Below are 24,075 nucleotides of genomic sequence, written 5' to 3' on the forward strand. Positions count from 1 at the left end.
GGTTTAGCTGATTGCCATATTTGGGGTCGGGAAGGAATTTTCCTCCAGGGCAGATTGGAGAGGCCCTGGAGGTTTTTCGCCTTCCTCTGTAGCATGGGGCATGGTTGACTGGAGGGAGGCTTCTCTGCTCCTTGAAGTTTTGAACCATGATTTGAGGACTTCAATAGCTCAGACATGGGTGAGGTTTTTCATAGGAGTGGTGGGTGACATTCTGTGGCCTGCGCTGTGCAGGAGGTCGGACTAGATGATCAGAGTGGTCCCTTCTGACCTTAGTATCTATGAATCTATGAATCTATGACAGCAATAAGGAGCAGTTCAATTATAGGCTAGCAAGTGCAGAATGGTGGTAGAATGTGCCTTTGGATGTTTAAAAGCTTGCTGGTGCTGTTTGCTGACTAGGTCAGACCTCAGCACAACCTACATTCCCATTGTTATTGCTGCTTGCTGTGTGCTCCATAATATCTGTGAGAGTAAGGGGGAAGATGTTTATGGTGGGAGGTTGAGGCAAATCGCCTGACACTCGATTTTGAGCAGCCAGACATCAGGGCGATTAGAAGAGCATAGCTAGGCGCACTGCGCATCAGAGAGGCTTTGAAAACCAGTTTCATGACTGGCCAGGCTCCGGTGTGACGGTTGTGTGTGTTCTCCTTGATGCAAACCCACCTACCTTGGTTGATTTTAATTCCCTGTAACCAAACCACCCTCCCTCCCCCCTTCGAAATAAAGTAACTATTGTTTTGAAACCATGCATTCTTTCTTTATTAATTAAAAAAAAAAAGAGATAACTGACAAGGTAGCCCGGGTGGGGTGGGGTGGGGTGGGTTGGGATGGGGTGCGGGAGAAGGGAAGGACAAGGCCTCGTTGCTTTTTGTAGCCACAGTACAAATCAAACTGTTTGAATGACAGCCTTCTGCTGCTTGGGACATCCTCTGGAGTGCAGTGGCTGGGTGACTGGAGCCTCCCGCCCCAGCGTTCTTGGGCATCTGGGTGAGGAGGATGTAGAACTTGGGGAGGAGGTCAGGCGGTTATACAATGGATGCAGCGGGAGTCTGTGCTCCTCTTGGCTTTCCTGGAGCTCCGCCAGATGCTTCATTATGTCCGTTTGCTCCCCCATTAGCCTCACCATCACCTCCTGCCTCTGCTCTTTGCGCTCACTTAATGCTTTCCTGGCCTCGAACACTGAATACCTCCATGCATTAAGCTGTGCCCTATCAGTGCGGGAGGACTGCATGAGCTCGGAAAACATGTCATTGCGAGTGCGGTTTTTTTCACCTTCTAATCTGCAATAACCACAGGGACTGAGATGATAGGGGGAGCCTAGAAACATTTGCACCTGTGGGGGGGGGAAGAGATAAAAAGGGAGAGTAAAATTTATGATGATGCATTTCTGAGAACAAAAGAGAGACTCTTTCACTGTGAATCAAGCAATTCACAGCAGACAGTACATGTGCTTTAGGTACAAGGTTGCATTTTGCCTTTTATATTGAGAGCCTGCCGGTATGGTAACACATCACATATGGCAGGGCAACAGAATTCGGTTTCCAGGCAGCCATGGTAATGCACAGGGTATGGAGGGTTGGCTTCCTATGCCTAACATGTGGGAATGGTTTCAAACTGCAGTGCCATCCTTTCCCATAGCAAGCAATGAGTTGGGTTTCACATTTAAAAAGGAGGGGCTGCAGTGTTCGGGTGGATGTGCAGCACACACATCCCCCCACCCACCGTGTGGCTATTCTCTGGGATGATCACTTTTAGCTAAGCGCAAACAGCCCAGCATGAATGGGGTAAATCAAACATTAAACACTGTCACTTTTAAACCCTGTAACGTAATGACAAATGTGCACTCACCAAAGCTGTCTTCTCCGGCTTCAGGGTCGGGATCCCGTCTTGGGAGGGTATTGGCTCCAGGGTGATGAAAAGGTCCTGGCTGCCAGGGAGAACGAATTCACCGCTTGCCTGCTGCGCATTCTCCTCCTCCTCTTTCTCATCCACAAAATCCTCCTCTTTCTTGCATGAAATCCCCCCCTTGCAGGTGTCCATGGACAGTGGTGGGGTAATGCTAGGGTCCCCTCCTAGAATGCCATGCAGCTGATCATAGAAGTGGCATGTATGGGGGTCTGACCCGGAGCGACCATTTGCCTCCTTTGTCTTTTGGTAGGCTTGCCTGAGCTCCTTAACTTTCATGCAGCACTGCTGTGTGTTCCTGTTGTAGCCTCTCTCCAACATGCCCTGTGAGATTTTGGCAAATATATTTGCATTTCTTCTTTTTGATTGGAGTTCGACTTGCACAGATTCTTCTCCCCATACAGCAATCAGACCCATTGTCTCCCGTTCAGTTCAGAACTGTTCAATCCCGTTCAGATTGGAGCTCGTTTGCGATTCTGGGGGGACTGCATGGTCACCTGTGCTGCTGAGCTCGCCATGCTGGCCAAACAGGAAATGAAATTCAAAAGTTCCCAGGGCTTTTCCTATGTACCTGGCTAGTGCATCAGAGTTCAAAGTGCTGTCCAGATCGGTCACATTGGAGCACTCTGGGATAGCTCCTGGAGGCCAATACCATCGATTTGCGTCTGCACTATCCCAAATTTGACCCAGCAAGGTTTACCGCTACTCCCCTCACCAGGGAGGAGTACAGAAGTCGATTTTAAGAGCCCTTTAAGTCGACGGAACGGGTTTGGTTGTGTGGACGCATCCATTTTAAAACCGACCTAATGTGGCTAAATTCGACCTAACCCTGTAGTGTAAACCAAGGCTCAGGCAAAAAGGGGTGAGTAAAAACTAAGTCAGGCACATATCTTCAGGGATTTTCTGAAGTAATTTCAGTTATGGCCCACTGACTTGTGTCATCTTGTACACTGTGTGAAGGTGGAATAAAATGTTATCATTCTGATTTGGTGGTATTTTACATCTGTGTAAATGTAAGGTGTAAGTGACTGTACCAGTTGCAAAGCGGTGGGGAAATCTGGCTCCACATCTAAAAGAGGAACAAAGCTGCAGCACATGTCTTTGCAGTTTTACAGAGAAACTGAAGTGCACTTTTGCTCATTTCAGTATTCCAGAACAATTAGTGACAGGTAATGGACCACAATTCACTGCAGAGGAATTTAAGTCATTCCAAACTAAATATGGTTGAGTGTATTAATAGCAGCGCACATTACTCACAAGCGAATGGAGAGGCTGAGAGGCCTGTACATACAGCCAAGAGAATCCTACAGCTGCAAGATCCATTCCTTGTTCTACTGAGTTATGGATCAACATCAATAACAACTACTGGATATAGTCCAGCGTAACTCCCAATGGGGAGACAACTCTGAACTACTGGAAAAGAACCTAAGTTGGAAGAAAAGGAGTACTTGTGGCACCTTAGAGACTAACAAATTTATTAGAGCATAAGCTTTCGTGAGCTACAGCTCACTTCAAGTGAGCTGTAGCTCACGAAAGCTTATGCTCTAATAAATTTGTTAGTCTCTAAGGTGCCACAAGTACTCCTTTTCTTTTTGAGAATACAGACTAACACGGCTGCTACTCTGAAATAAGTTGGAAGAATCTCCAAAGTGGCCAGACATAGACAGTAGCCAAATCAAAGAGAAAAAGAGCTTACAAATACTTTTATAAACAGAATCACTCAAATATAAAACTTTGTGACCATGCTTGTGTCAGACTGGATGGAGAAAAGGGATCGTCACAGGGTTCACTCACTGCTGATCTGGCACGTCCTCCTGGTCACTCTGGGGATTAGCTCTTGAGATTGACGCCCCCATCCACAGTTTGCACACCGTTGCTCTTTTTCTCCCTCTGGTCTGCGACCCCACTCTCACTCCAGGAACTGCAGTATCCTCTTTGTGATTCAGTGCTAGTCCTCCAGCCCTCAGTACTTCCCCCTTCTGGGGTAGCAAAGTCCGTTCTCCCTTGCAGTTTTAGGCAGTCTTCCCTTTCACTGGCCCTCAGTGCCACTCCCTCAGTGGCTATAGGGGAACCCGGGCCCTCTCTCTACTCTGGGTTCCAGTCCAGGGACCCACAGTTCTGGGCTTTCCTTTCTTAGCCCTCACTGCTCCTTCCCTGGACTGCTTCCTACCACACCTTGTTCCCCTTCTCTCTCTGGTTATACCAGCTCCCAAACCCTCCTCCCAGGGAATGACTGCTACCTGCCTCCCTGTAGCCCCTATCTGTTGGCAACTAACTGGCTTTACACAGGCCCTTCTTGTTCCTGCACAGCCGAGCCTTCTCTCAATTAGTTCCCTGGTCCCTGACTCCTCCACCTGGTGCAGCCTGTGGAGTTATCTGGCCTGCCTGGCCATCTTAACCCCTTTCAATCCTGTGTGGAGTGGACACCCCATCACAAGGATGGAGAACTCCAGCTGTCATAAAGAAACAAAATCAGTTGCTCAAATCATATGTGATCGAGGCAGACAGTGGAGAGTTCAGCAGAAATCAACATTTACCGTTTGTTCCCCAGAAATAACAATCAACAGAGCAGAGTCTACAGATGGTGAATGCAGAACAAGAAGACAACTCAGACTCCAAAGTTTTTACACAGTTGGGTCATGTAATTAGAAAACAAATGCAATTCAGAGACACATAATAGACTGATACATACTGAACTTTAAAAATAGCATGATACTGTACCCATAAAATGTATACCTTATCTGAGCACACCACAGATATACATGGCAGTGCATTAAAAGATGTCACGGAATATGCATCTCTAGTATCTCTGTTCAGGGAGGAAGCTCTGTAGCCAGTTCAGATGTGATACATGGCAAACAACAGATAGTGTAGTTGCTACAAACATGAACAAGCCAGTGTAATCTCTCTGTCAGGTGGGGTTTGTATATTTTTACAGTAAAAAATGCTAAGCTCATATGACAACATTATCCCTTTGCCTGCAACTTTGTGGCACTTTTTAAGTAAATAAAGATTTAGCTCAAGCTAAAAATTCAGCCCACCTAGAGCACTGTGCTTAAAGGGTATAATTCAGCCAACGTTTATGTTCCATTTAAGCCATTTTGAGGACTGAAGTGGTGCATAGTCCTTGTGCTGACCCTCTGCATAGAAGAAAAGATCACCTTCAGAAAATAAAATGGCTCAGCTTACTAAATTGGTCATTCCCACCTCAGCAAGTGCTGAGAGTCAAGTGTGGTTTGTAAAGAAATCAGAGGGCCATGACTTTTTGACTCAGTTTAACAAACAAAAGGAAAAGCAGGAGGAAGTAGCAGTAACAATGAACAGTAAGTGATGGAGCATAAGGTACACACAAGAAAATAGGAAGGCAGTAAAACATACATTTAGTGATAAGTCTCCACTCTGTGCCTAGTTGGAGCTTAAAAAAGTGAGTTTCTAGAAACAAGGAAAAGTCATCTCAGCAGACAGTGAAGATGAGGAGTGCACCTTTGGATGGAAATGCCAACTCCCCTTGAAGCAGAGAAACAAAGGCCAAGCCACCTCAGATTTCCAGCGGCAGGACAAACCATAAGGAGACTCCTTCCCCATCTGCCCAGAATATACCCTTCTCTTAAGCAGACCAGGTTCCTCTTCTTACCTTGAGTTATCTTCCGGAGGGGGATTCAGCATCTCCTTTGGTGTTTTCAAGGTTTGGCTGACAGGCCTTGATTCTGTCTGTTTTCCTCCACTCTTTTCAGAAGCAGTTGGCTGGCTCACTTGCCTTTCCCTGCTTTTTGGGGGAGGTAGTCTAATAGGTAGTCCAATGAGTGTGAGAGTAAAGTGATCTGGGTTTGGCCTTTAGTATGTTGAATTACGACTTCAAGAAGCCACTAATCTCAGTTGTCTGCTTCTGGTTCTTGTAGGACCTGGCCAGAAACTGTGAGAGAATATACGTATGTGTGTGTTTATAATCTGAGGCGGATTTTCAGAAATCCTGAGCACCTGTGACTCTCATAGAATCATAGAAATGTAGGGCTGGAGGACACCTTGAGAGGTCATCAAATCCAGCCTTCTGCACTGAGGCAGGTCCAAGTAAACCTAGACCATCCCTGAAAGGTGTTTGTCCAACCTGTTCTTAAAAACTTCCAATAATGGGGATTCCACAACCTCCCATGGAAGTCAATTCCAGAGCTTAACTACCCCTGATAGTTAGAAAGTTTATCCTAATATCTAACCTAAATCATCCTTGCTGCAGATTAAGCCCATTACTTCTTGTCCTTCACTGGACCTGGAGAATAATTTATCACTGTTCTCTTTGTAACAGCCCTTATCTTATCTGAAGGCTATTGTCGGGTTCTCTGCTCAGTCTTCTTTTCTCAAGACAAAATATGCCCCCCCCCTTTATTTTTTAAGGACTTCCTCATAGGTCAGGTTTTCTAAAACTTTTATAATTTTTGCAGCTGTCCTCTGGACTCCAATTTGTGCAAAACTTTCCTAAAGTGCGGCATCCAGAATTGGACACAGTACTTCAGCTGAGGCCTCATCAGTACTCAGTAGAAAGGGACAGTTACTGCCCATGTCTTACATATGACATTCCTGTTAATACATCCCAGAATGGATTTAGCCTTTATTGCAATTGCATCACATTGATAACTCATATTCAATTTCTGATCCATTATAAGCCCCAGATCCTTTTCAGAAGTACTATCACCTCACCAATTATTCCCCATTTTGTAGCTGTGCATTTGATTTTTCCTTGCAAAGTGTAGCACTTGCACTTGACTTTGTTGAATTTCATCTTGAGTTCAGGTCATTTCTCCAATTTGTCAAGGTTGTTTTGAATTCTGAGCCTGTCCTCCAAGGTGCTAGCAACCCCTTATCCATACCATTAATGAAAATATTGACTAGTACAGGACCCAGGACTGAAACCTGTGGGACTCTGTGGGACACTAGATACAGCCTCCCAGCTTGATGACAAAGCATTGATAACTACTTTTTGAGTACAGTCTTTCAACCAGTTTTGCAGTCACCTTATAGTAATTTCATCTAGACCACATTTCCATAATTTGCTTAGGAGAATGTCATGTCATTGTCAAAAGCCTTATTAAAGTAAAGATATATCACATCTACACCTCCCCCCTTTCCCCATCCACTAGGCCAGTAACTCTGTCAAAGAAAGAAACTAGCTTGGTTTGGCATGATTGTTTTTTGACAAATCCATGCTTGCTATTCCTTATAACCCTATTATCCTTTAGGTGCTTCTAAATGGATTGCTTAATAATTTGCTCTAGTATCTTTCCAGGTATTGAAGTTAGGCTGACTGGTCTATACTTCCTTGGGTTCTCCCTATTTTAAAGGTAGGTACTAGGTTTGCCCTTTTCCACTCCTTTGGGACCTCACCCATCCTCCAGGACCTCGCCCATCCTCCGAGATTTCTCAAAGATAATTGCTAACTGTTCCGAGATTGCTTCAGCTAGTTCCTTAAGTAACTTAGAATGAATTTCATCAGGCCCTTTCACCTTGAACATCTAGTTACTCTTGAATGTGTTCTTTCCCTATTTTGGCTTGCATCCCTTCATCCTTGTTGTTAATATTAATTGTGTTGAATAGCTGGTCTCTATTAACCTTTTTAGGTTAGCCTTTTAGGTTGAAGCAGTCAGCCTTTTTGACGTAATCAATTATTAGCTCTCCTTTCCCACTAAATAGAAGAATTACACTTTCCATCATCTTTCTTTGCTCCTAATGTATTTAAAGAACCTCTTCTTATTGCTTAATGAGAGATGCAAAAGTTCAGCATGACTCAAAATGAGGCTGAGAAAGAGAAGAAAAGGCCTCTTGTGGGGTTGTGGATTTTCACAAATCTTCTCCTCTAAGTGGTGGGGTTATGTCATTCCCCAGATTCTTACTCTTAGTGGGCTAAGGAAGTGACCTGTGGAATTTTCCTGCCATTATGCAGTTTAGGATAGCATGCTAGTGCAAACAACTAAAGCTCTCACCAATCAGTCACCCTGCCCATACCTTCAAAATGTTTTATTTGTGCAAGTGGAAAGGAGGATCCAACAGTATTTTTTGTCTCCCCCTCCCCTTAAATTTCACTCATGGTTGCTGATCTCAACTAGATCTTGCAGAGCTTTTCTTTCATGCAGCCCTCAGGGCAGATACAAAAGATTAAATAAATTAACATGTTTGCTTTTGCAATCCTTCCTCCCAGTCCCTTCTCAACTTTAATCTCAATTTAGATCACAAAAATCCACAAAACAAAAATAAAAAGCAGGAATTTTCTGCTTCTCTATTACAAATAAAGGGCCAAATTCAGCCCTAGTAGAATTATGCATGCTTAAACCAGGATTGAATATGTCTCAAAACAGCCATGTATTGAAGGAAGGAACTATTGAAATTTACTACATTTAAGAAAATGTAACAAATAGATCATTTCTTTGGCAGTCAGGCAGGAATCCCAGCACCAAAAATCCATGAGATATTCAAAAGTTTAAAGAGGAAAATGTCAGCATAATGAAAAAAAGAGGGTTCTTGTGCTCATTCTCTGCTGCTTAGAAAATACAGTGATCTCAGATAAGATACACTCACTTAGCAAATAAAGACCATCCTTAGCAATGTGAAAACTTTACTGGGACTTTCTCAGAAGCTGCACGCGCTTCAGATTGCAGTATTTCTGAATACTAATTTGCCAACAGCTTCCTGATTTGTTCAGTAGGGACACCAGGATTAGACTGGCCATTCTCCTTTGCCCTGGCTTGAACCAAAATCTTCATAACTTTGTCAGTGGATTATATTAGTAGCACTTCAGAGTATTTGGTCTGTCTTGGGAAGTTACTGGATGACTTTCTCACTTTCCCTTACTAAGGAATACTATAAAGCATTGACTTGCCTTGCTGCCTTTGGCAGAGTTGCAAGTATGCCTGTCAAGGCTTGGTGACTGGAGAGGAGGGTGTGGGATGGGGTAAGAAAGTAGCTTCTCTTGAAGAAGGGGAAAAAACCTGTTCAGAATGATAACAACAAAAAACATTCTGCCTTTTTATTCCAATTTAAGTAAGTGGGTCTACATAGTTATAATTTCTCTTTGTTATAATATTTCAGAACTGTAGAAGTATTATTTTTAAATTACTTAAGCCTAAATTCTAAAATTGGGATCTGCTAGCAGAAGAGCTGAAATGAATCTTAAATAAAAGATTTAAAAAAAACCCCTAGCTCCTAAGTCAACAACAGACCGCACATGCAGGTCTTAAAGTGAGAAAGTATTTGAAAATGATTTCCTATTTCCTGCCAGGAATCTAAATTTAGGGTTGTGTATTTCTTATGCAATAAGTAATGACGTCAGAAACACTCAAAGGAGTGCTCTCTGCTTTAGGTGTTTGCGAGGGGCAGCAGAAATACAGAACTAAGCAGGGTTACCAGAAACTCATGGGCCAGATTCACTGGTATGCTTCAGTGACACAGAGCAGCCATACACCTAGCTGAAAAGAGTTATGCTGGATTTCTGGCTGTTCTTTAATGGTGGAGTGGTGCAAAGCAGCCAGAGTATAGCATAGATTCCAAGGCCAGAAGGGACTGTTGTCTCACCTTCTCTATAACACGGGCTATCGACGTTCCCGGACCGAAATTCCTGTTTGAGCTAGAGCATGTTGGTTGAATCCTGAACCATTTGTTGCTACTTTTTAAATGTATTTGTTTTTTTAAGGCTATTTGTGTTTTGATATTTTAATTTAAGTTCTTAGAACTACTGCCTGAAGATAGTGCTCTCCTGACTACCTATGTGCAATGACTAAAGAGGTGAATCTTTCCCAGACTGAGCCCAGCACATGCTTTAGGAGTTTACTCTATGCTAGGGGAATGTTCATTAAGAGACAGATTTTCAAAAGAACTCAGCTTGCTGGGTGCTGAACATCTAACCATAAGTGTCGCTTTTGGAATTCCTGGGTGTTATAAAGTCTGCACCTGAGCTTTTGAAAATTTGGCCCAAATGGTTCTATTCTGCTCCCATTAAAGGCAATAGAAAGACTCCTATTGATTTCAATACTGTACATGTTGCATGTACATATTGCAAGCATGATCCATAAAAATAATAGTTTATGATCCTCACTACTGAGTCAGAGGACTTTGATTTAAACGTTTTCTAATAACACAAGAATCACAGTTTTTTTGTGAAAGTATTTCATATCACTGTAACTTTATTATCCCCAAGGGTCATCTCCCTATGTTGAATGAATTATAGAAAACTGAATACTCTGGGACCTTTTTATAGCAAAGCTTTTTTCCTTTTCTTACTTTTTTACTTTACTTACATAAAACATCTTTATGATTGAGACTCACTATAAATGGAATTGCAGCTAGCACACTGCAATTCATTGAAACGATTTTGGACTTTCATCCTGTATGTCTTTGCTATATATGGAGTTTCAAGATCCTGAATTTTATTGTCATCATTTGCAAGGAGTCAAAGAAAGGTTGAAATTTTAGACCAAGTTATGCTGTAGATAGGTGAAGGCAGAATGTAGCAATTTATCACCTCACTAAGAAGCACATTTGTCATTTTAGACTCAATTTACCTCCATCCCATGCAAAACATTGTTATCTCACTTCTAATATTGAGAACTATTGATAGCTAAAATGCTGAAGTAAAAAATAACAATTTATTTATGTTGAATAAAACTATTCCCATCTCAGCTTCTGTACTTCTCCTAATAGAGATAGGGTCAGATTGCAAAATTTAGATCCAGATTTCAAACACCCAATAGCGTGAGGGTTGTTCAGATGCTTGGTTTGGTTTGTAGTGTTAGTTTTGCTTCTATCATTCTCTACAGACACTGAATCATACTTGGTATTTAGCCTGTGGAGAGAGACATTTTTCTCTCATATGCCACACACATACTGTAACACATGGTGTCTCCTGTGAATGAAAAGCTAATGACAACAAATTAAGGAATCTCTAGCCAGTAGCAAAAAGAAGCCTTGAGGAAAGAGTGGGGGAGAAAGATAATGGTGATGTGGAAGTACATATTTGGGGGAGGAGTGACAGGAAGAGAAGAAACAGCTCAGGGCTAGGGTGGGGAGGAGGACATTACTTTGCTGTGTGGCCTATTATAACCAACATCTTCTCCAACTCTTGTCTTCTGGTTGGTCATTTAGCCTTTCCCCCTTGAGTTTTGCCTGCTGTGGCCTGATGGAAACACAGTACTGTGAGCAGACACCTCTGCCCATGTCCCTTGACCAAGGCTATGTGGGGGAAGAGTCAGAAACTCAGCCTTAGGAGAGGTGTGCAGAAGAGTAACAGGGTCCTCTTCTCTGTAGGGACACCTGCATGAAATCACCCACGTGATAATAACAAAGAAAAATAAATGGAAACAAAAATAGTTTGCTTAACATAGCTTGATTTAGACTTCCCATATGTCTTATCTAATTTACCTTTCTCAGCAGGGAAAGGCTGTGCTCTGACATCCCCTTGTTCCCAGAGCCAGACTGTGCTGCTGTGTCCAGAGTGACTCCCTCACTCAAATGAGCTATTAAACCCTGCCTTTGGGTCAACTTGCATGTCCAGACAGGCTTCTCTTGATCAAGAGCTGCTACCCCTGCTTTCAGATCTAGTCTTTTACCTACATCCATTCCTTCTATCTACACCTAGGTGCGCTTGCACATACACGGGGTTGGATTCACTGCTCTCAGAGTAGGTCTTCACTGGAGACATAACAAACAGTATACTGAAATGCCAGGGTTGTATGCATTTTGAGTGCATGGATATCAGGCACATTCTGTGGAGACAATCTATTAACATGATTACTACTGACAGTCTATTGTTTAGTCCCCAGCTTCCTTACCTTGGGCATTCCTGAAACCCAGGTATGAGCTGCAAGGGGGCAGATTCAGAACCCTTTTCTTTGGTTGTTACTATACACAGCTCCCGACAATGCAAAAAAGCTTGGAAAAATACCATCTTTTGGGAATCCAACTTCGGCGTCCCTCTTTTTGTTTTACTTTGCAACTGTCTGCAATGAAGCAGGAATGGTAGAAAAAAAAAAAGCGTCCTTGAGAGTACGTTGCATGCTAGGATTCAGTTGCAACCCTAGATTTCTATGAGCCAGCAAAATAAGACAATAATGCGACATTCCTGAATGCTGATACGGTCAGAGTGGGGACAGTGCACCATTCAGCTAGACAGCCTCTGAGTTTCTGAAGCTCTCGTTTGTTTTTGCTGTTATCAGCTGCAGAATATGTTGTTAAAAAATATATATATACTTGCTACCCCCATATACTTGCTTTTTTGCTTTCTTCTGCAATTTCATGGAGACACTTATGAAACTGCCACAGGTAGGCAGAGCGACCTAGCTGTACGAATAGATATGAAGGATTACAAATAAGTGCAGGGGGAACCAAGATGTGAAGTTTGGATCTGAACTTCACCAAATTTGGTTTGATGCACACAGAGAAAGGGACCTGGTGAGGCCTTCATATCTGGAATCAAACTTGACCAAAGTCGAGGGGCATTCAGATCCAGGTGATTGGGTGTTCAAACCCATTCCCAACTCCCCAAATATGTACCTACAAAGCATGTGATTAAACACAGCTTTCTGAAATCCTAAGTGGTAATTACACCTGCTGTATATTATAGAGGGTATTCTTGGCATGAACAGACACGACAAGAAACAAAGGATTTATATATTTTAGTTTGTCTGTCAATGCTTATATAGTACTAAAGCCTGGAATATGAACAACGTTCCCCTATTAGGAATGCCTTTGAAAAACCCTGGGTGTAAAAGATGAACTCTGTATCGATGTGGCCATTCAGATGCAGAAGGGAGGGCTGGTTGGAAAACACTTAAAAAAAAGTTTCAAAATCTGTGTGTGTTCCACACTGGAACACAAACAAATCCTATAGATTTTTTTCCCATGAAAACTAGACATCCACTACCCCAGAATAGCCACTTGCCTGGAAGACCTGGGTTTAAGTCCCTATTCCAAATCAGGCTGGGCAGGGATTTGAATGTGGGTCTCTTGCACCACAGACTAAAGCCCCAGCCTCCAGGTTATAGAGTCAGTCTCTCCTTAGATGCATGATTAAATGGTCATTGGCCAAGTAAGAGAGAGAGTGGAGGGAAATGAACATGGGTCTCCTATAGCCCAGGTTCTTAGCTATTCTAGGGGTGGTGTGTCTTTCTCTGACATATCACCCTGGACCTGAAAAATCTTCCTAATGAAAATTTCACCAAACCCACATCTTTCTGAAAAAAATTGGGATTTCAACAACTCACCATTTTTCAGGAAAATAATTTTAACTGACTTTTTTTGACCAGCTCTACCAAAGGGTATGAATGAGCCTCCAGAATGAATGTGTTTGAGAAAAACGACTGCTGGGAAAGTCAGTTACCAAATTAGCCAATGATGCTATTAGGGTGAAGAAAACCTTTTTCTCTCCTCTATCAAAATCAGAAGTAAGCTTAATTCACTGACCATGGCTCCAAATTTCCCCAAAATTCCATAGGGCTTGGACCCATGTCTAGTTAGTATAAAATCAGCTCAGCACACTGTATACTTCCACCTTGTCTCCCTAAAGTGTGGATGAGTGCAAAAAGCTACTTATTTATGAAAAAGGGTACTAGCTGTTATTATGAAAGAGAGGACAACCCTCTCCCCAAAATACAAACAAAACAAAAAAAAGTCACTGTACATTTTATTGCAATTCTTCTCTATGCAACAAGTTCACATTGACATCACATTGACATCACTTCTTCCTGACACTTACAATCCCCCACCCACAAATTAAAACAGCGAGGAAAGTTTATTCATGAGTCTGGGTACCATTAACTTGGGTTTGAATAGAGACTGGGAGTGGCTGGGTCATTACACATATTGAATCTATTTCCCTATGTTAAGTATCTTCACACCTTCTTGTCAACTGTCTAAATGGGCCATCTTGATTATCACTGCAAAAGTTTTTTTTTCCTGCTGATAATAGCTCATCTTAATTAATTAGCCTCTTACAGTTTGTATGGCAACTTCCACCTTCTCTGTATGTATGTATGTATGTATGTATCTATATATCTCTTCTTACTATATGTTCCATTCTATGCATCCGATGAAGTGGGCTGTAGCCCACGAAAGCTTATGCTCTAATAAATTCGTTAGTCTCTAAGGTGCCACAAGAACTCCCGTTCTTTTTGCGGATAAAGACTAACATGGCTGCTACTCTAAAACCTGGGTAGCACTATTACTATTAGCTAATAGTGGTACATAAAAGATAAAATGGGGAAAGAGAGAGAATGTGCTCCAATCCTGAGGCATTTTAACTGCAGAGAGCAGCAGCAGCAGCACAAGTGTTAATTCTCACATCTGGTGCATGTTTTAGGGGTGTAGTAGGCTGTCTGGGGTGTAGTAGGCTGTCTGTCTCCAAGCAGCTGAGCTTACTTTCTATTTTTGTGAGAGGGGATAAATCTCTCTATTTGTAAGACCAGATCCAAGTAGAGGACTTTCCCTGAAGAAGCTCAGTCTACCAGTCCCCACCCCGCCGCTTTCTGCTGCATCATGTTTCTACAATTAGGCCTGGTCTACACTAAGGGGGGGGGATCGATCTAAGATACGCAACTTCAGCTACGAGAATAGCATAGCTGAAGTTGACCTATCTTAGATCGACTTAGAATCACTTACTTTGCATCCTCGCGGCGCGGGATCGATGGCCGCTGCTTCCCCGTCGACTCCACTTCTGCCTCTCGCCATGGTGAAGTTCCGGAGTCGACAGTAGAGTGATCAGGGATCGATTTATCGCGTCTATTCTAGATCACTGATCTGGCGGGTAGTGTAGACATGGCCTCAAACTGAATATATTATATGGTAATATCCCCTGGATTGGTATTACATCCAGCAGAGAGGCTTTGTATGTCACTAAAGTTGGATGGACACGCTGGGACCTCTGCCAACAAGAGTATAATCTCTTGGCAAACAGTGCAGAAGGCAAGAAACAAGAATGAGTTCAGGAAAACACGTGACCAGTGCTTACTTTCTCAACTCAAATTCTTGCTTTTGACCCTTCAGTCAATGACCCATTAACAAAGGAGTTGGACTAACTGCATTTATGAATTTCCCTTTTCTTGAAAAAAAAAAATCTGTCATTTGCCAGACACTGGGCCGCATTCTGATCTCATTTACACTGGTGTAACTCCATTGACGTCAGTGGAGTTACTTCTGATTTATACCAGTATAGTTTCTCCCTATCATTCTTGGAACTCCTCAAAGGACTGAATAGTTCTTAAACAATAAAAACTAAGGCCTTGTCTACACTTAAAAGTTGATCTGTACCAGTATAAAGTACCTTATACTACTATAACTGCATCTACATTGGGGTTCTTATCAGCATCGCTATGCTGGAAAAAAAATAAAAATTACACCTCAGCATTTTAGTTATGCCAGTAAAACTTAAGTGTTGGGCATTTTAAAGAGATCTGATTGTTCAGAAGAATCTTCACATTTTTCTTTTACTTTAAAAATGTTCTTCTAGGCTTTGTTCCAGCAGGTTTAACTTCTATCCCCACTCGCTGCAATATTCAACCAGGAAACATTTATCTGCCCTGGGCTTGAGCCAATTAGAACCATGAAGAGCAGACAGCCTCTCAAGAATGTGACGCATTCTGCAGCCTGCCTGCCAATCACATCAATAGCTGCTGCATGGATTAGATTCTCTTTAACTATCATCAGTGGCGTGAAAATTCCTCAGGGAGAAGTTTTGAAATTGGCTTAGAATAGGTGGCACTTCAGTGCTGATTCAGTCACCATCCCCCAACTCCCACACACTTTTCATGAGATAGAATTTTGTATATACTTTTTCTAACTAATACTGAATAAATTGACATCGTCCCAGAGCTCCTGTATACCTATCAAGACCTCTGGATCCTCGCAGCAAAACAAATATCTCGAGAAAGAGAGGAAGTGTGTTATTTCCATAACACTAAGGGATTCAGCAATATAGACTGTTTACTTAAGCGGCAAGAGTGGTGTTTTATGAGGTAATAATGCAGTTCCCAAGTGGACAAACTATGAGGCCAAAGACCAAGTAGTGTATTCTGATCAGAGAATCAAATTGGTGCTGTACTAACTAATAAAATCTTACCACAAAATACTAACGTCACTACAGTGTGACCAGCATTTGGTTCTGAATTTTAGTTTGTTTGTTTCCCCCCCCATTTTTAAGCTCTTTGCTAGTTTCATTTTTCCAAAATGTATTACACATGCGTGATACATACAAGTGTTCACATGCTGTGGGATAGACACACTAAACTGTTTAACTCGACAACACATCCGACCAGCTCTTTGTTGCCAAGGGTAAAGTCATCAACTGATTTTCAAGCTCAGTTCTGCAACCCTCGCTCACAGTCAGCAGCACTAGCTCCCATGATTCGTCTCATTGCCTTCAAATTCACTAACAGCATTATTCAGCACTAATTAGGATAAGGGTAGGAGAATCAGATTCTGTGAGCCTGATCCTGCAGCACTGAAGTCAATGAGAATTTTGCCGATGGGAGCAGAATCAGCACTAGGTGGATAAACACATTAAAGAACTTAACTTTTAAAAATCATATCGGCTCATTTTCTGGCAAGTGTAGTTTGTCAGCTAGGTTGTGCTCCCAGGCTAAACTGCCATGGAAGGGGCAGTAAGACACCCCTGCACTCTCCCTTGTGCAACTCTATTAGCCTTGACTGTGGCTCCAGATGCATGGGGAGAGGACAGACTGGGCACCTGATACATCTGTGCAGAGCTGGGCATAGAGAGAGATGGGAAATGGGTAGGGCTGCGGCTATGCCCCACCACCCACCAGTCAGCAACACTGGCCAGGCATGAGAAGGGCAGTAAGTGCCCTGAAAAGCAGGTATGCTTCCCACTTTACACTGAGCTAAATTGAATGGCCCCCTCTAGCCCACAGTGACATTGTCTAAAATATAAATAGTAAAATAAGTAACAATGTTTCAAATAGTTAATTCAGTGAAGTGAAGCTTGATTATATTGCACATATATGGGTGTAAAGGGGCATTCAACGTAGGGTTTATGCTATTGGCACAATGTAAGACCTATACAGGGTTCCCCATTCTGGTTGTTCGACCCCAGATGGTCCTTCAGATACATCACCTACTGAAAAATCAGTAGTTAGACCTCTCTCAACCTGGGAAAATGTGTATGCTTTGCTAACGAAGAAAATTGTGTGAGAATACAACATAGAATGTAGGGCTTAGTACTGCTACTCTTATTTGCATTGCGCTACTGGCTGGTGTAAATGAGATCTTGAAGCCCAGGCAGCTAAGCCCCTTGAATAGTCCCTTCTGTGTGAAAAGTCCCAGTGAGTCCAACAGGATTGATTGCACACAAAGCTTGTCACAGGAGTGTCCACCTCACATGAAAACCATGGTGCTGCAGGTGCTCCCTGCTTCAGTTTCCTCCTCCAAGGTGGCTCTCCAGCTCAGTCTTTGTAATATAGCTTGGTCCTCCAGCCAAGTCACTGAGCAAATTTAACCTCTTCCAAGGTTACAAAAGCCCAAACAATCACAAGATTTTTCTGACCCCTAGGTCTGTTCTTCAGCCCACCTCCTTGGCTCCATTGTCAGCCCTTTCTGAGCTACCTTTATGGGTTCCTCTGTTCTGTTTTACAGGGCTAGCTCCCAGACTACCCGTCTAACATGCTACCACTTACTGGAGCTTCTTGTAGACCAGACTGTAATGATCTTGGGGTTCATTAAATAGCAAGCCAGTGAATGAAAAGAGAATAAAACTTCAATATAACAAAACTCAAGAGCATCCCTGGTGAACTGCTGCCCACAGACATGTGGTGTTCCCAACCCCTGCCTCCAGGGCATATCTCCAAATTCCTCTGTTCATCATACTGGCCCTTAAGAGACAGCGTCTCTACATTATAATCTTCTATCAACATGTCTCTACACAGACCTCACTGCCTGCTATAGGAGCCCAATCTGTTCCCCACAGTTCCTCCTCACCTGAATTCTCTCAGCTCTTTTATGAGATCCAGGGCTTCTTCAGTGCCCATTAGTCCCACATCTTCAGGCTGGGAGGCAGCTAATTATGAAACAGGTGAGGCCAATTGAACCAGGTTGACTGGCCTAAGGCCTCCTGGCCCTGAAAGGTGCAGGCTGTCCTGTTCCAAAGGTCCTGCTCAAATTAAGGAGCACTGGTGTCATGTGCTTCTAGCATGATACACTGCTTAATCGGGAGGAGGACAGTGTTTTGCAGCAGCTTCAGTTTGCAAGTAGAGTTAAGATGTAGTCCTGCACTGAGTGCAATTTGAGATGACTAAGATACAGATAACTATAGCAAGATCTGTAACTGATCCAAAACAGTCAAAGCTTTCTGACCAGATGTAGACTGAAATAAAACCCTCATCATGGCCATGGTTACAAAGCGTGGATCCTAAGCTGTGGACTCAACACTATACCTGAGTTGTGAACTTAGTGACTAAGGGAATATGAGCACCCTCAGTCAGAGGAGTAGATATTATCACTGCTAACAACTACAGCTATTTTCCACCCAGTCTACCATTACCACCTGTCCAGAGCAAGCCTAAGACAGATTGCTTTCACCTGTTCTTCCCACACTGACTCAGGAAAAATTGTGAATTAAAACTTTATGCTTCAACTGATTGCCTTTGGCACAATTGGATTCTTTTACTGGTGCTGTAGCCATCTTCCTCCTCACTTCATTTGTTGCATGTCATCTTTAGACCACGGTTGGTTTTTGGCCTCATCGTCAAAGCCAGACAGAGAGGTCTGCTGAAAGTACAGTAATTTCCTTGAAATCTCTGGAAATGCACTGGTTCCACTATTCTCTGAGGGCAGGCCACCAAAGCATGTCCTTTGCCTCAATAGGAGAGATGTTCTCCTAGTTCTAACCACATGAGACAAATGTTGGTCTACAGCATCAGTAGACTTTCCAGTCCCTTAATCTTTAATCCAGTTTTTAGTTTCTATTTTTTCTCTATATCATTCTTGAAGATATTTTTCCCACAAAGGATGGTGAGAGTAAAAGAAACTGGAACATACACATTTCTGGGCACTTTGAACTAACTTCATACGTCTTTCAAGTTTTAAGAAACTAAGGCCTTGATCCTCAGGTATACTGTGGATGCTTTGTGCTGCTCTGCTCTGAGCATGCAGATCCAGTCCCTTCAGGATTCTCCCCGCAGAGGGGGATCTGTGGTTGGCATAGAGCCATCATAGCAACTCCTAAGACTTTCTCCTCCTGGCTGCAAGGTACAGGTGATATGACTGGGTGGGGGGGGGCGGGGGAGGGGCGGGGAAGGAGTCATGGCTGTGGCTCCTTTATGCCATGGCAATTCCAGGCTATCATGATGGCCCTTTGGGGCTGTTGGCACCAATTAGAATAGCCTTCAGGATGTTCTGCTTACATCAGGTACTGGTCTGCTGCCTTGATGCCCCCAGAATTGGGGGAAGTCAAGGAAGACCTAAAGACATCTCTGCACCACCTCATTGGCACAGGACTCTTCTCAGTCACCCTTGAAGTTCTGCTCTCATCACTTGGTTCAATTGGCCACACATGTGCCATAATTAGTTGCCTCCCAGCCTGAGGGTGTGGAACTAATGGGGTCAGGCGATAGACTGAAGAACCCTGGGCCTCATAAAAGAGCTGAGAGAACTCCTCACTGAAACATATATCAAGGATGTAATTGCTGTTTGTGGCATTACAAGAATCATACATTTATAAACAGCAGAATCTCTCGAGAATTTCTGAAAAGCTGTAAGAACGGAGACTCTCCAGCCTCGTTGCTGCCATAAAGTTCTGAAGTCATTTCTCAAAGAAAGGTACTTGATTTAATTACTTTCTGTATATTCTTTTCCCCTTTAAAGATTATGACAGAATGAAAACTGCAATAAAATGAAATCTAACTAACAGAATTCACCCTAAGAGCACTGTAGCTGGGAAAAGTCTGTCTTGACCCAAGAGACCCATTCTGCTCTATTTTCAGGTCCAGGTTTAATTATTTTCAACCTATGCGAGCAAATACCTCTAGTTTAGCCATGTTAAAAAAAAAAAAGCCTCCGAATTACTTGTACAAAAAGCAAAAGAAACTCCTGCTGGGCTTTTAAATGAAAACTTTCTTCTGCTCACTACTAGAGGCAATCAACTCTCACCTACTTTGCAGGGCTTGTAACCTCAAAGATCTCACATCTGAGTAATCTTTTTGTTCCTGGAAGTGTTCATTACTGACAGCTGGTATCCCACTTGTAGCTATTTACCAGCACAAGGCTGGGCCTTCAATTCCCATTTCAAACCATAGCTGACAGTCCCTAAACTTTCTTTGTCTGGATTCCTTTCTTCTCCCCTCTCCCCTCCCTTTTTTTTGTATGCTTGTTTTTTTCCAGGTTAGCAGCTCCATCAAATGAATTGAGTGTAATCATAACAGACATCTGCGTTGACTTAAATGTTACTAAACATTTTAAAGCATCATTACAGAACTGAGTGCCTCCTGTGTGAAAATGGAACAGTTAGATATGGATCTCTTCAAGCAGTTAAAACGCAATTTGCAGCAGTGCCATCTCATAGGCATTACAGATATTCAAGCATAATGCACACCTTTGCTATCAGAATATTTCTGGATCAATACAACATTCTGAAATCACATGGGGGACCATGCTGGAAGAGAACAGTAATGAAGCTTGCCTGCCTGAGAATAAAAATTGGGCTCTCTATGTCCACTAACTGGGGAAGAGAATTACAGGAGTATGATGCTGTGGGTAATGGGCTACTTGTAAAGGTGCTTTGGTCTTTGAATTGTGGCACACCATTGAACTGGATTGAGGTTCTGTGATGAAAGGTGTTATTTAAAGGTGCAGTAACTCCAGTGGGAGAGAGAACACTTGCTTGTAGCTCTGGTAGGTCCCAAGTCATCTGATGATTAAAATCTTGATGTTAGTGTGTCTAAGCAATTTCAGGTCATTTTTATAGGTAACTGACAGGATTTGGGATGCAATCCAGACCAGTGAGAGGTTGTGTCACCATTTGCCCTGCAATCCTGGGTGTTTCACAACAGTTTGCTGCTGTAGCTCCCAGCCTGGGACACTCACAACCAGCCTACAGGCATGCAGGTCACACCCTGAAGTGTCTGTGTGCTAGATAGTATAATTCAACAGCTCTGACCAGCAGCCAGTCTCCAGCTTCATAGCCCTACTCTGGCTTCCACCAGCCTTGGTTACAACCTGAAAGGTGATCCCAACACACTCCCAGTCCTGAGTTTTCCCAAAAGTGCAAGCTCTTCAGTGTCCAGCACTCTCCTTGGCAGTTTAGAAGAACAAATTAACTATATTATTTCTCTGAAGACACAAAAACACATCACAGCTCATTAGCTTAACTGGGGAAAATACACCCTTCCATTTAAACACAGCTCTGTTTTGGTTTATAGTAAAAATAAAATACAGTTATTAACAATAGGATATAGCAGGGGTCATCAACCTTTGGCAAGCAGCCCATCAGAGTAATCTGCTGGCGGGCCATGAGACATTTTGTTTATGTACTCAGTCCGCAGGCATGGCCCCACCCCCAGGTCTCAGTAGCCACGGTTTGTCATTCCTGGCCAATGGGAGCTGCAGGAAGTGGTGCAGGCTGCAGGGATGTGCTGGCTGTCACTTCCCACAGCTCTGATTGGCCGAGAATGGCAAATTTTATTTACAAAATGTTGGGAAAATTCACATTCAAGCCTAAACTCTTCTGCTCAGGACCATTTCGATTCACAATCCATTCAACAAACAGACAAACAAAGTCCGGAACAAACAGACAAACAAAGTCCCCTCAAATAAATACTTTTCTCTGAACCACCAGGAGCAATATTTCCAGTCTATATATTAGACAGAAAGAGTTGTCTAGGGGTTAAGACACAGGATTACAACTCAGACAACCTGTATTCAGCTCCTAGCTCTACTGTAGACTTCCTGTGTGATAAATTGCCAAATTTCTCAATGTTGCAGTTCCCCCACCACTCACCAAATGGAGATAACATTTCCCCACCTCACACTGTTGATGAGAGAATAGATTCATTAGTGATTGTGAAGTGCTCAGATACTATGATGATGGGGGACTACTGAAGTATACAGATATAACACACACATACTACCTGAATGTGTTAATTGGTGATATTAGAGATGAACATTTAATCTTTGCGCTTGTCTTCATTGCAAGGTTAAACTGAGTTATAACTTGAGTCCTGCCCCTAACTCAAGTCCCATCCATGTACAAAACCCCTTAACTCAAGAGTGATTGTACTTTTAACACTAGTTGACTGGCCTGAGGGGGAATGTTGCCTAAAATTTGTGTGAACACAACTTGTCAGCTGCTAACACAGCCACTCTGCAGAGTGGACATACTCAAGGACCGCTTGAGTACTGCTAGTCCTCCAAGTTCTTCCCACAATTTCCCTTGAGAGATCAGAAAGAACAGATTAGGTATCCCACAATTCACTGGTAAAGAATCTATAGAGCACCTCATGGGATGTGCTTCCAGAATTCTTAGCATCACATAAGTGAATACATGTGGATGCAGCAACTTGAGCGTTATTGCACAGAGAGCAATAGCTCACTTGAACTAGGCTAACATAAGTGTAGATAACTCAAGTCAGCACTGCAGTGAAGACATCCCCTTTGGGAAGCTGTAGAAGTTTCTTCAGAAGCAACAAATCTTGTTAATTTTCCTCTTTCTACTCATCATTACTAGTCATTTCCAATCTGCTCACAAATGCAAACAAATAACTATTGTATAACGTCTTTGTCACGGGATGCGCTATGCACTGCTGTAACACCTCTTTCTGGCCATATCCAGGGATTAGCTTTGCAAGACCAAACACCCCTTCCTGCGGTTGCACTGCATCACTTTCTCAGTCTCTTCTGCTGGGGCTTGACAGCTCCTGCTTTGTGGCTTGCTCCTCCGGCCAGGCTGCTTGGCAGCTCAGTCAGCACAGAAGACCCTGTTTCACCACTGTCTGAAAAAACATGATAAGCCACCACATTTGCCATGGATATGTTCCATCATGGAGATGAATGGAACATATAATACACAGCAGCACTATTCTACAAGAATGGCCTTCAAAAGCAAACCTGTTGTCAAATTTGTGTGTTCCTTGTCCTCCTTTAAAAAGATACAGCTTTTTAGAGGACGACAAGGAACACACAGAAAATTCAACAAAATTCTGGATCCCTGTAAGCTTTACACAGGATAATTCTGAATGTTTGCACTCAGGGGCGACCCTAGACTAGCTACCAGTAACTGGCGCCCTAGGCAAACCATGCAATCGGCGCCCCATCCCCAAACCCCAAGGGCAGATCTAGGCTGAAGTTTTTGGTAAACTGGGAAACATTTTGCTCCTTTTTTCCTTTTAATGTTTTTTAAGTGGTTTGTTTGTTTGTTTTTTTTTTTTTAAACAGAGGTTTAATTATTCGGTTTGTCTGTCCATCCAACCGGTCTTTCTAAGATCCGATAAAATAGAGACATAAAATTTTCAGAATAGATTTGTACCAGAGAACTAGATGATATTGCAGTCTGATTTCAAATAAAAATGCATTAAAATGTTAATTGTAATTTTTATTACAAATCCAAAATCATCCATTACGCTATCCTGCTATAACCGCCATTACCACCACATACAAAATAGAAAGAAATAAGAAAACTCTTCAATGAACTTTAACCTGTATTTACAAAACACTCTGAATAAAAAAAACTCTGTGCTCTTGAAACATGACTTTTCTTGCTTTAAGTTTTGAAAATTCAGTCACTAGTTCTTTTAGATCCAGTTTTCAAGCTATTTCATGCTCTGTTGACATTGTGGCAAGTCCAACAAGTCTCTCTTGCACCATTGTTGAACACAGATATGTTTTTAATCAATTTTAACTTTGAGAAGCTACGTTCCTCACTAGCTACGGAAACTGGCAAAGTTCAAAGAATGCATAGAGCTATAAAAATGTTTGGAAAACTGTCTGAGTTTATTTTCACAAACAAACTTCAGTACTTTTTCAGGAGTGGAATGTTTCTTAAATTGTCTTGAAAAAGCCTGAAGCTCATTATACAAATCTGTAGCATCAATGTCTTTTGAATTTTCATGAGTCAATGCCAACTCCAGTTTTATACAAAATTCTCTTATCTGTTTTGTTGTTTTCTTTTGCAAGCTGTGGATATCATATAGAAAG

At 42.5% G+C, this 24,075-nt stretch overlaps 1 long non-coding RNA gene across 1 annotated transcript; it reads left to right on the plus strand.

Annotated features, from left to right (window-relative positions):
• The first annotated feature begins 4,090 nt into the window (after window positions 1–4,090).
• On the plus strand, window positions 4,091–23,937 carry LOC122457679. The gene is made up of 3 exons (XR_006277345.1): window positions 4,091–4,101; window positions 8,830–8,842; window positions 23,806–23,937. It is a non-coding gene; the product is annotated as an uncharacterized LOC122457679 (long non-coding RNA).
• The last annotated feature ends 138 nt before the right edge of the window (window positions 23,938–24,075 follow it).

The sequence above is a fragment of the Dermochelys coriacea genome, chromosome 1 (assembly GCF_009764565.3).
Source record: "Dermochelys coriacea isolate rDerCor1 chromosome 1, rDerCor1.pri.v4, whole genome shotgun sequence".
Taxonomy (NCBI): domain Eukaryota; kingdom Metazoa; phylum Chordata; order Testudines; family Dermochelyidae; genus Dermochelys; species Dermochelys coriacea.